This window comes from Myotis lucifugus, unplaced genomic scaffold (genome assembly GCF_000147115.1).
Source record: "Myotis lucifugus unplaced genomic scaffold, Myoluc2.0 scaffold_137, whole genome shotgun sequence".
NCBI lineage: Eukaryota > Metazoa > Chordata > Mammalia > Chiroptera > Vespertilionidae > Myotis > Myotis lucifugus.
In genome coordinates, this window is record NW_005871185.1 from 3,309,192 (window position 1) to 3,321,216 (window position 12,025).

General features: G+C 41.8%; 1 protein-coding gene across 1 annotated transcript in view; it reads left to right on the forward strand.

The window, feature by feature from the left end:
* The window catches only part of SIDT1 (SID1 transmembrane family member 1), a 78,279-nt gene that overhangs the window by 14,735 nt on the left and 51,519 nt on the right, over positions 1 to 12,025 (forward strand). The window lies entirely within an intron of this gene.

Here is a 12,025-nt window from a genome sequence, read left to right on the forward strand (position 1 = left end):
ATTATAAATGGTTCCAGTCTGGCAATAAATAACACTCCAGAAATAAATAGCTGCAAAGTGTCAGATAATAACTCTAACAATCATAACAATAATTTTCTAGTGCTTTTCCATCTTCAGAACGTTAATTAAGGAAGTCTCAGAATAGCTCTAGAGGAGACTTCCCTGCAGCAATCACTCGGCATATAAATAAAATCTAGGGAATGGATCCTGACCTCTGCCTCAAACCATAAAACAATTCTTTTTCCTTCTTCAACCCCTTCATGGGAGAAATAGTATAAGCAGGAGATAGAAGAAGACAGGAAAGATAAAGAGGAGAAAGTAAATCACCCACAGAAGACTCAGCAGAGTCTTGCTCTCTCCCAGAAACCACACCTGGAGAGGCTTAAAAATTTAGGGACTTCAGTGGGACAGGGGGATCAATGAAAAACAGAAACTCTGATGAGACAGAAGATGGTTAGTTCTTAGTGAGAGTCAAGTGGCAGCACACAATTTAGGAGGTCATGGGTAGGAACTAGGTTGGGTGAGAGCTTTCTTATTTTACTTGTTTTGCCTCCCTCAGTCTGGCCTAGGTGGATGCCACCTGCCCTGACTCATCAGGGCTCCCGTGGGATAACATCTGTGGAGACCGGCTGGAGTGCAGCAGGGTAACTGCTGAGTGGGTTGACTTGCTGACTCTAAGCATTCTCTCCTTCCCCACTGCCCCCTTCACAAGGTGGGGCCAGCAGATTGCAATGGAAGCTGGAAGGGGGGATGGTGTAAAGATATGAGGCCCTCTATCCTGAAGGGGGGTCCATTTTAATCTTGCTATCCTGAACTCTCCTCACATTGAGCCCCTCCCCACGGGGCTTCTCGGTGCTACCCCAGATAGCTGATGCCCCAGGAACTCACAGGAGAAATAACAGATCTGCAGAAGGAACTTACATGAGAGACATCAAACTGAACGACCTTTACAAGATGCAGCAGAATTAATAAATAGAAAGAAGAAGCCTTTAAAATGAGCAAAGTGAGTGTCCTCAGAAAGATATGGATAAAAGGAGATTGTTCCAATGAAGCAGGTTACGGTTATAGAGATGAACTATAGGAAATCCCAGATTTTGAAAATAATATTGTTTATGTAAAGACCTCAGCAGACAGTTGGACATTAGCATGAACAATGGATTAGGGAACTTGAGAATCAGGTTGAAGATCTATCTAAAAAGATGTAGAAAAGAAACAACAACAAAAAAGAAATTGGGAGGGCCTAAGGAGAAGTGTTGGCAGCTACATAATGTGGGTCCCACAAGAAGAAAACAAATGGAGAGAGAGAAAAAAAATGTAGAAATAATGTTGAAGAATTCAGAACAGCCGCTTCCCTGACATCCTGGGGTGTTTTCTAGTACTCAATGAAAACTACAAATGTAGCTGGACTATCTCCTCTCATATAGAAACAGTAAAGTTTGTAGTGTATGTACTACGTGCTCAATACAGGCTTGATTTTGAATATATCAGAGATAAAATCCTGAAGAAGATTTTATCAAAACAAATATGGAACAATGAACAAATTTTTCAAATCATGAAAATATAATGTCATTGAGTGCTAAAATGGATTGTACAGCCCATATGTTTTATGAGTATAGAGTGGTAAGATCAGGGTGACATGTCTTCAGGACATACCTGATTGGACATCAGTTCTTATGAAAACTAAGACAGCATTTCCCAAAGTGTGTTCCGTGGAACACTTGTTCTGTTAGGATAGTCTTGGTGTTACATGTAAAGGGGTTCCGTGTGAAGTAAAACTTGACCAGATTTTGGCTGCCCAACATCTGAATCCCATTCCTCTATGTTTGGGGGAATTCCCCATTTCATGAGTCTCCACTGGAGGTAGAGCCACTTCTACTATAAAGCAAAGAGGCATCTGTTTTCATATCTTCTCCCCACCCCCAACGTCAGGCATGAGTGTGTGGTCTCAGCACTGCCAATCACAGCTGCTTTCCCGAGGCATTGACTGGGGACCCCATGATGCAGGAAAGCTGCTGTTCAACAGCAACGGAGGCAACATTGGGTTTCCAGGAATGGTCATGGCAATGGGGTGGTGGCACTTAAAAGCTTCCAGTGGCTTTCTATTGCCCTTAGATGAAACGCCAAACTCCTCAGAGTGACTTGTAAGACTCTTCAAGACTATAGTGGCCCTTCATGCACCTTGTACTGCAGACAGACTGATTTTCTCCTAATCCTTCACATTTCCTCAGTCTTCTCTCTCTCCCTTATTCTCCTCTCTCCCTCCTTCCTTAGGTCTACTACACTGTTCTCTTTATTTGGATATTTCTCTTCTATGTCCCACTTTGTGTGTGTGTTAATTCCTTCTTATCCTTTAGGTAAATATTCCTCCTGAGAGTCTATGCCCTTCACTTCCACTGGAACTCAAATGTTAATGTGATGGCTTGTTTACTTGGCATTCCATGTACAAGCCTGTGACCTCAATAGGGCAGTGACTATGTCTACACTGCTTTGTGACACATCTCCTGCACGCAGAACAATGCCTGGCACAGGCGGGGTGGTCAAATATTTGTTGAAGGAACAAAGTTCATCCTAACGTAGCTAGAATTGAGACTGGATATCATTATGTATTCCTGGCCTGCCAATTATTACACCTCCCTTCAATATTTCCCATGTTTTTTATTGGAATTAAAATATTCTATATAAAGTCTAGATCATAAACCCAAAGAGGAAAGCTTATATTAATATATTTGTGTCTCGGTATTGTTGTCATAATGAAATTGGTAAGATGAAGTCTTGTGCAAAGTATGCTTCTTAGAAAAGCGCTCTGAATACAAAATGCTGAGAATCTAAAAGTATAGTGAATAAATAGCTCCCAAGGGGTAAACTGCTCTTTGTTTTAAATAAGAATGTCATTTATTTTATTTTTTAATACATTTTTATTGATTTCAGAGAGGAAGGGAGAGAGAGAGAGAGAGAGAGAGAGAGAGAGAGAGAGAGAGAGAAAGAGAAACATCAATGATGAAAGAGAATCATTGATTGGGCGTATGCCCTTGACCAGAATCAAACCTGGGACCCTTCAGTCCACAGGCCAACACTCTGTCCACTAAGCCAAACCAGCTAGGGCAAACTGCTCTTTTCAATGAGATGGATGAGCTGTTCCAGAAAAGCTGGAAGCCAAGTTGTGGGAGGAAATTAATATCCTATGTGAGATGGACACAATATCTCCATCCATGGCAAACAGTCAATACTGATTGATTGGTGAATGTGGGGGAGCGGACAGCTCCATGGCCTGGGTGGGACAGCTTTGCTTTCTGTTTTGCCTGGTGTTTTGCAGGTCACAAAACACTGTCACGCACAGACTGCGGAGGTGGATAGTCTGGGTGTTACTGTTCCCATTCTACAGTTGAGCAAACTGAGGCCCAGAAAGGTTAAATGATATCTCCAAGGTCACTCAATTAGTAGATGTGAGTGCCAGAAATAAAATCCAGGCCTACATGTCTTTCTTCATTACAACCTAAGTTTACAAAGATGATTTTCCAAGGCTGAATCAGTTAGAAGTAATTTTAAACAGTCATATCAATAACTAGAGCAATTATTTTGATGCTTACCTGGTGGTGGTGGATTTTTTTTGACGGGGGGGGAGGGTTGTGTGTGTGTGTGTGTGTGTGTGTGTGTGTGTGTGTGTGTTTTAAATAAAAGAATAACCTGTGACTGTAGCAGCTCAGTCCCTGGATTAGTTATGAAAAGCTTGGGATGGAATGCTTCATTTAATAGGACTTTCTAGCCTCTAATAAGAAAGGGATTCAGAACAGAAAGGACGCTTTGCTCAAGGGAAGCTGTTTTCATACAACAGCCTGCCTTCACTCCCGACAGGCCAGCCTCCACTCCCGGCAGGACAGCCTCCACTCTGCATAAAGGGTCTTGACATGTGTGTACAAGTTGGAGATAAACTGATGGTGAGGGAAAGGCACAGTCTTGGAGAATGACTTTATTGCTTAAAAATCCTACAAATCTAATGTTAGGGGTTGATTTACATCCCTCCAAAATATATCAAGTTCTAACCCCTGGGACCTGGGACTGTGAACCTATCCTATATAATAAAAGGGTAATATGCAACTTGTCTCCAACCGGGAGTTCGACCGGAGTTCAACCAGCCACCTGTGGCCCCTCCTCCCCAGCAGGCCCCACCCCTGATCGGCCCCCCACCCTAGTCCGGGCGGGGGCAGCCAACCAACCTCCAACATCCCCTCTTCCTGGCCAGCCCAGCCTGATCTGCCCCAATCAGTAACCTTTTGGGGATGATAATTCTTCATAGATCCCTTGATTTCTGCATGTCTTATAGGAAGTCATTGAAATTTTTTTCTATACTATCATTTCAAGGATAATAGTATAACATACAGCTTCAGAAGATAGAGACAGAGTCTCTGGAGCAAAGATGAGACAGACTTACTGCCCATTATAAAAGATACAGGCTCCCTAAGCTCATGGTTTCTCTCCTGTAGTGCAACCCACTGCATGTATGTAGACATCCACTGGTCCCATTCACATCACCTCCATGGTAGTTGGGGGCAAGAGGAACTTCTGCAAATATGATGATGCTCATGGTGCTTACTGTGACAAGAGTAATAAGGCCCTTTGTCTCCAACCCCAGGGTCTTTTTCTTCTATCAGCATTGATGAGACTGTGGCAAGTGGGGTAAATCCTCAGATCCTTCAAACTTTTGAAAAGCGTTATCTTGAATTTTGTGTTTATTTCCATGTTGCAAATTTTACTAAAGATGTATACATAAAAATATAATATTGTTTTGCTTGTTTACAAAGTTTACATAAATGGATCCATGCATTATGTATCCTTCAATAACCTGCTCTTCCTCTCAATTTATCTTCTTGAGTCATCCATACTGATTCATATTTTTTTTAATATATTTTATTGATTTTTTACAGAGAGGAAGGGAGAGAGATAGAGAGTTAGAAACATCGATCAGCTGCCTCCTGCACATCTCCTACTGGGGATGTGCCAGCAACCCAGGTACATGCCCTTGACCGGAATCGAACCTGGGACCCTTCAGTCCGCAGGCCGACGCTCTATCCACTGAGCCAAACCGGTTTCGGCTGATTCATATTTTAGTGCACTCATTTTTAACTACCAACTAGCATTTTATTGTATGAATAAATGTTTTTATTCATTCAACTGTTACTTAGCTAACTTTTGTCGCTATGTAGGTTGTTTACAACTTTTGTTATTGCAACCAACGCTTGCAATGAACATTCTAATTCATGATTCCTTGTACATATGTAAGAGAGAATGTCTTGTGTATAAATTTAGGAGTGGAAATGCTGGAACGTAATGTGAACTCATCGTCAGCTTTGGTAGATATTGCCAACTTGCTCTCTGAGGAGGTTGTATCAAATAACATTTTCATAAACAATATGCAATAAAAAAGCAATATGCAAGAGTTCCTGTTTCTCTACATTCTCACAAAGAGGGTATTGTCATATGTTTAAGGCTTTACCTTTCTAATGAATGTAACGTGCTAGACATCTTTTCACATGTTCATTGGTCATTTTTCTCCTCTTCCCTTGCTATTTATATCTTTTACATGTGTTGCTATTGGTTATTTGTTTTCTTATGAGCATAAAAGGTTCTTTATATATATCCAAGGTACTGATATTTTGGTTTTTATATATGTAAAAATAACATCTCTTGTGGTTTGTCTCTTCCCTTCGTGAATGGAGTTTATACATATAGCTTCACTGTGGGATAGTAGAAGTTTAAAGATTTCACAGTGGGATGGTAGGAGAAGCCCATATCCATAGAGGTGTTCAGTGGAGCCAGGGAGTCGAAACAGTGATGATAGCATGACCTGACCAAGCGTTTCATGGAGGCTGTGATCCAAGCAGCTTGGGTTGTAGTCATGATTCTTCTTTAGCTGAGTATCTTGGGGAAAGTCTTATCACCTCTTCTGTAAATGGAACCTGTGGACTAGATGACCTCCCCCAGCACTTTCCCCTGCACCAGGCAGGGGACGGCAGGACTTATGTGGACGTGCCCAACTTCACTTTAACTTGGGAAGTGACTGCCCGGCTTCTGTGTCGTTTCCCCTGACTCCTCCACGTGGGTAGCCACTTTGGCCTCCATGTGCCCTCAGTGCCCGCTCACATTGCTACTGTATTATCAACACATTATACTGTCGGCGATAACACCATTTGTCTCTGTGACTAGCTCATGAGCTCCTCAAGGACAGTGTTAGAGAAACTTAAAACTGGTTCCACTGAATTTTTCCCTTCTGACATGTTTTCAAAGATTAAAAAGGGAGTCTCTAAGCTTAAGACCTTTCATAATCATGATCTATATAATATCAGAGATGAGAGCACTTAAATAATTCTTCTCCCTTAGCTGCACTACAATTCTGTGCTTGTAATAAACATAGGAAGAAAACAAGTTCTATGTAATAAAAATGGTCTGTTGTCATGACAACAGGAAGACACCACAGAAGGGAAAATCTTGGCTCTGAAGAATGGTGTGATGCAAGGTGTCGGGGTCCATTACGCGTGGTCCATACGCTGTTCTTCATTTAGTTTGGTCTTTACACAGCTTACTTCATTGTACAGATGTAATCCAATTTTCTCGGTTGCACATTAGCTTCTGGTGCAGCAAAGCAAATTTTGAACAGGGCTCTTTATTCTTTCCTGGAGGTAGTGCATTATCTGTTCATCTTGAAAAGCTAACCAGTGTCTTCTATCTCCTACTTTAATATATGTATATTTGCAATTTATTATAATAGTAACTCTGAGTTTGTTTTTAATTACAACTAGTAAGATCATTATTAAATAATAAAAAAGTAAGTGGGTCACAAGGGTCACCCCAGGAATAAGATTAGGGTGTGGAGATGAACAGTAGATTGGGGTAACCATGGCTGCGATATGCCTGTTCTGCTCTTCTCCCAGCAGACCTCCTCTTGCCAGCCCAGATTCAGTGCTGCCAGACACCAGCTTCCAGACGTGGATGCGTTGCTGAAAAATGGGGCACCTGCACTCGATGATTAACTTGAAACAGAACTTACCAGAGTGTGGGCTCCAATCCATGTGCATCAGAACCCCCAGCATGCTTATTGAAAATGTAGAGTTTAAAGTTCTGTTTTTGATCTGCTAAATCCGAAATGCTGGGGGTGAGCTTGAGGGATCCGAATGCTGAACAGCACACTAAAATTTGAGAATCACTGCCTTCCAGTAAAGTGTGAAAAAAAATGGAGGGATATCCTTCTGGCACTAAGTATCCAAGAAGGAAGGAGGAGGCTGAATTCTAGGTTAAAAAAGGGGGGGGCGCAAACAAGCTAACGATGAAGCTTGCCTAGTTCACAGCTTTCCTTAGGTTTTCCACAGTTCCGACTGCTGTAGATATAAGCCAGAATAAGTATGCTCTACAAATATGTGCTGTATAACACTGGTGACTGTTTGTGTTATGAACCCCAACAGTGAGCCTGCTTCTAAGATAATTCATTCTGTCAGCCCTAGAGATGCCAAAGATGAAGTCTGCAGCTTCCTAGAAGAGCCAAGTAGGTAAACTAGCAGTTAAAACACAGATGGTCCACAGGGAGGTACCAGTTGACCCCCCACTAGGATGGTTATCATAAAGCAGACAGGCAATAACAAGTGTTGGCAATGATGTGGGGAACTTGGAACTCTTATACATTGCTGGTAATGTAAATGGCTGGAGTGTAAGATGATGCACCTCTTTGGAAAACATTTTGGCAGTTCCTCAAAAAGTTAAACATAGTGTTACTATGTCATCCAGGAATTCTACTCCTAGGTATATACTCAAAGTAATTGAAGACATATGTTCACACAAAACTGTTGATAGCAACATTGTTTCTAATAGCCAAAAAGTTAGAAACAACCAAAATGTCCATCAATTGAAGAATCGATAAACAAAAATGTGGTATATTGATACAATGGAACATTATTTAGCAATAAAAATAAATGAAGTATTGATAAATTCTACAACATGGAAAAACTCTGAAAACATTATGCTAAGTCAGTGGTCGGCAAACTGCGGCTCGTGAGCCACATGCGGCGGCTCTTTGGCCCCTTGAGTTTGGCTCTTCCACAAAATACCGACTTCTGCGCATGGGCCATGAAGTTTCAATCGCACTGTACATGCGTGCCCGCACGTGGTATTTTGTGGAAGAGCCACACTCAAGGGGCCAAAGAGCCATGTGTGGCTCGCGAGCCGCAGTTTGCCGACCACTGTGCTAAGTGAAATAACAGGTACCAAAGGACATATGTATTATTCCATTTATATGAGCTGTCCATGATAGGGAAGTTCATAGAGACAGAAATTAAATTAGTAGTTACCAGGGATTGAGAGAAGGAGATGAGGAGTGATGCTAATGGGTACAGGGCTTCTTTTTGGGGTGATGAAAATATTCTGGAATTAGTAGTGGAATTAGATTGCACAGCTCTGTGAATATACTAAAAACTACTGAATTGTACACTTTAAAAGTGAGTTGTGTAGTGTGTGAATTATATCTCAGTTTCATAAAGCGATGAAAGAAATGTCCAAGAAAAGGGTAGTAAATTTGACTACATGGGAAAAAAATGCATTGGGATTATTTATGGGAAAAACTCACTTCTATTCTCTTCAACTCACACTCACAACACTTCTGACACCACACTGAGCAATTCTGTGATAACAGCTAAGTGTTCTACAATTCATTTCAGTTCTAACACAGTCTACCTGTGAGTCTTACACGTCTCACAGGTTAAGGACTCAGTCCCACGAGACTGCCCATTCCCCACTTCAGGATGTCAATTGCAAGTCCAGGTTGTCACTGATGCTGCTGACCAGCTGGCTATAAATCAGAGGTTCCCATGACCCCCTATCTCAGGCTCAATTATTTGCTAATGCAGCTCAAAGAACTCAAGAAAACAGCTTATTTACTAGATTACTGGTTCATTATGAAAGGATCTAACTCAGGAACAGCCATAGGAAAGAGATTCATAGGTGAAGTCCAGAAGGGTCCTGGGTGCAGGAACTTCTCTGCCCCTGTGGAGGTTAGGTGTGCCACCCTCCGAGCACGTGGATATGTTCACCAGCCCAGGAGTTCTCCAAACCCTGTATTTTGGGAAATTTTATGGAAGCTTCATCAGGTGGGCATAATCAATTATGAACTCTACCTCCTGTCCCCTCCTCTTCCTGCAGGACGGGCGGGGAGTTGCAGGCTCCAGCCTCCTAATCATGGCTTGGTTGGTCTTTCCAGTGACCAGCTCTTGTCCTGAAGCTATCCAGGGGCCCCCCAAGAGTCTCCTCCTTAGAACCAAAGAGATTGCTCTCATCCAGGAAATTCCCAGGGATGTAGGAGGTCTGTCAAGAACCATGGTCAGCCTGCGGACTGAAGGGTCCCAGGTTCGATTCCGGTCAGAGGCGTGTGCCTTAGTTGCGGGCACATCCCCAGTGGGAGGTGTGCAGGAGGCAGCTGATCGATGTTTCTCTCTCATCGGTGTTTCTGACTCTCTGTCCCTCTCCCTTCCTCTCTGTAAAAAATCAATAAAATATATTTTTTTAAAAAGAACCATGGTCAATGTTCAAACGTTAGAACAAAAGATGCTCCTAGTGCTCTTATCACTTAGGAAATAATAAGGGTTTTAGGAGCTCTGTGTGAGGAACTGGGGGCAGAGACCTTATATATTTAAAAAAAGATTTATTTCACAATGTCATTAACATACCATAAAAGGTAATCAGAGTCCATATGGGGTTCCCCCAAAGGAAGAAGAACTCCCACTTATTTGGTAGGATGGGGCAATATGAGGGAAGACTTCCCACAAAAGGACTTTAGGGATGAGGATATCCCAAGGCCAGTCACTGGGGACAGAGCCCTTTTCAGAAACAGCAGGTAATTGGGCGTATGGGGTTGGCAGGCAAAGAAAGAGAAGAAGGCAGTGATGAATAAGAGCCTTGGGGGATTCAAATCAGTGGAGAAAGGATGGATTTGTTAATAGTGGTGTTGGTTTTTAACTGAAGGCCACATGAAAAAAGATAAAATTGAAATCATCTTTCATACTGCATAATACCGTTTGTCTCTCCAACAAGGTCATGAGCTCCTCAAGGACAGTGTTAGAAAACCTTCAATCTGGTTCCATTGAACTTTTCCCTACAAAAAAATGAAACCATAATATAGGCCTCAGTGGAGCGGTCAAAACCTTCCTCCGAGGAAAAGATTAAGACATTCGACTGTTGGCATTTACTCCAGCTTCTAGTTCTCACTGCCAGTTTACAGGAAATACAGGAGATAAAGGAAATACAGGTGTCTGTTCAGTGACAGACACCACAGGGTACAATCTACAAGATCTAGAATGTGGTTACTTCAGATTTGTTCTGCTGCTTTGTGAGCGGCTTTCTTTAACAAATAAATGCCCCCCTCCCTACCCGCCCCCCCAGAAGAGGTCAGGGCACCTTTAGATTAAAAGAGACTTGAAGGGCAGACATATTAACCAAATGCAATATGTGGGTCTTATTTGTACCCAGTTTAAAAAAAAAACTTTAAAAAGCAATTTTTTAAACAAATGAAGAAATTCAAACCCTGTGAGGATATTGGATAATTTCAAAGAAGTATTAATTTTATTAAGTGCAATAATGGGAATATGTTTATGTTAAAAAGAGGGAGCTTTATCTCTTAAAGATAACGATTGAATTATTTACAGATGAAATGGTCCAATCTTTGGTATTCACTTTAAAATAATCCAGTAGGGGTGTGAGGGGCAAATAGGAGGTATAAATGAAACAAAACGGTGTGTTTGTTAATAATTATTAAAGTTAGATGACAGGTAAATGAAGACTTATTATACTATTCTTGTTACTTTAGGGTACATTTGAAAATTCCCAGAACCAATGAAGGCTTTTTCGGCAGGAGAATGCCAAGATGAAATTGGCATCTGAGGAAGTATAGCCCTGGGAATAAGAAGGCGAGAGAGGGTGCTGTCGGGAGGCTCATAGTTCAAGGACTGAACTGCTCCTTTGGGAGTGGAGGGGAGGGTCTGGACAGGACAGTATGAAAGGAAACCCGCAGAATTGGAGAAGCTAAAGAAATGGGAATCGAGGCTGACGCTCAGGTTTCAGGCTGCATGATGGGGCCGTTCACCCAGCAAAGGAATTCAGAAGAGATTAAAGTTAGGGGTGAGGGAGTGATAGATCAGTTCCTGGCAGGTTGCATTTGAAGTGCCGGTGGACATCCAGAGTTTAGGAAAGAGGCCTGCACTGGAGATGGGTTTTGGCAATTACCAGCTGCAGCACAATATCCATGGAAACATGAAAAGTGTAGGCACAAGAAAATGCTCCAGTCATGTGCAAACATTATCCAATTAATAAATTACTCTAGGGCACTTTTAACATGAAAAAATCGAAGTGGCTTAACCCAGGAGACGAATATAAGAGAACCAAATAGTATATGATATCCATGCTATTCTGTTTCTCTCGATTTCCACATTGAACTTGTGATAGAATGTCAAGGTTTAACTGCAGGATTTCCTTATTTTGCTTTATTTTCTCCAATAAAAGAGTTTTCAAGAAAACACTGTGGTTTTGATACATGGTGGGGGGGGGGGGAACCTCATGTGAAAGATCAAACTTTATCTTTTCTTTTTTACTTTGCCTTTCTTCTATTTTGCTCCATGTTGTCTACAGTATTGTAAAAACTGAAGGAAAATGCCCAAACCATCTAGGTCTAGGGCCATCCTTCAATTTCCTGTCTTTAAAACAGCCATGACAGTGTTAAATCCTTGGGTTGACATGTGTATCCGGAAGGAGCCACAGAGCCCCTGATACAAAAAAGCAGTTTGTGTCTGGGATTGATTTATGCCTTTGGAGCAGCACAAAGAGAAGAAAACCCAGCCCCTATGGTATCTGTTGCTGGGGAAGCTCAGGCCATCTGCCAGGCTTTAATAAAACAGGACAACAACATTTGGTTTGAAGCATAGAATGATTTTCCAAAGTGAAAATAAAGCTTGTCCGCAGTTGAGGCTCTTGTAAGTCTTTAAAAAAAAAAAAAAAT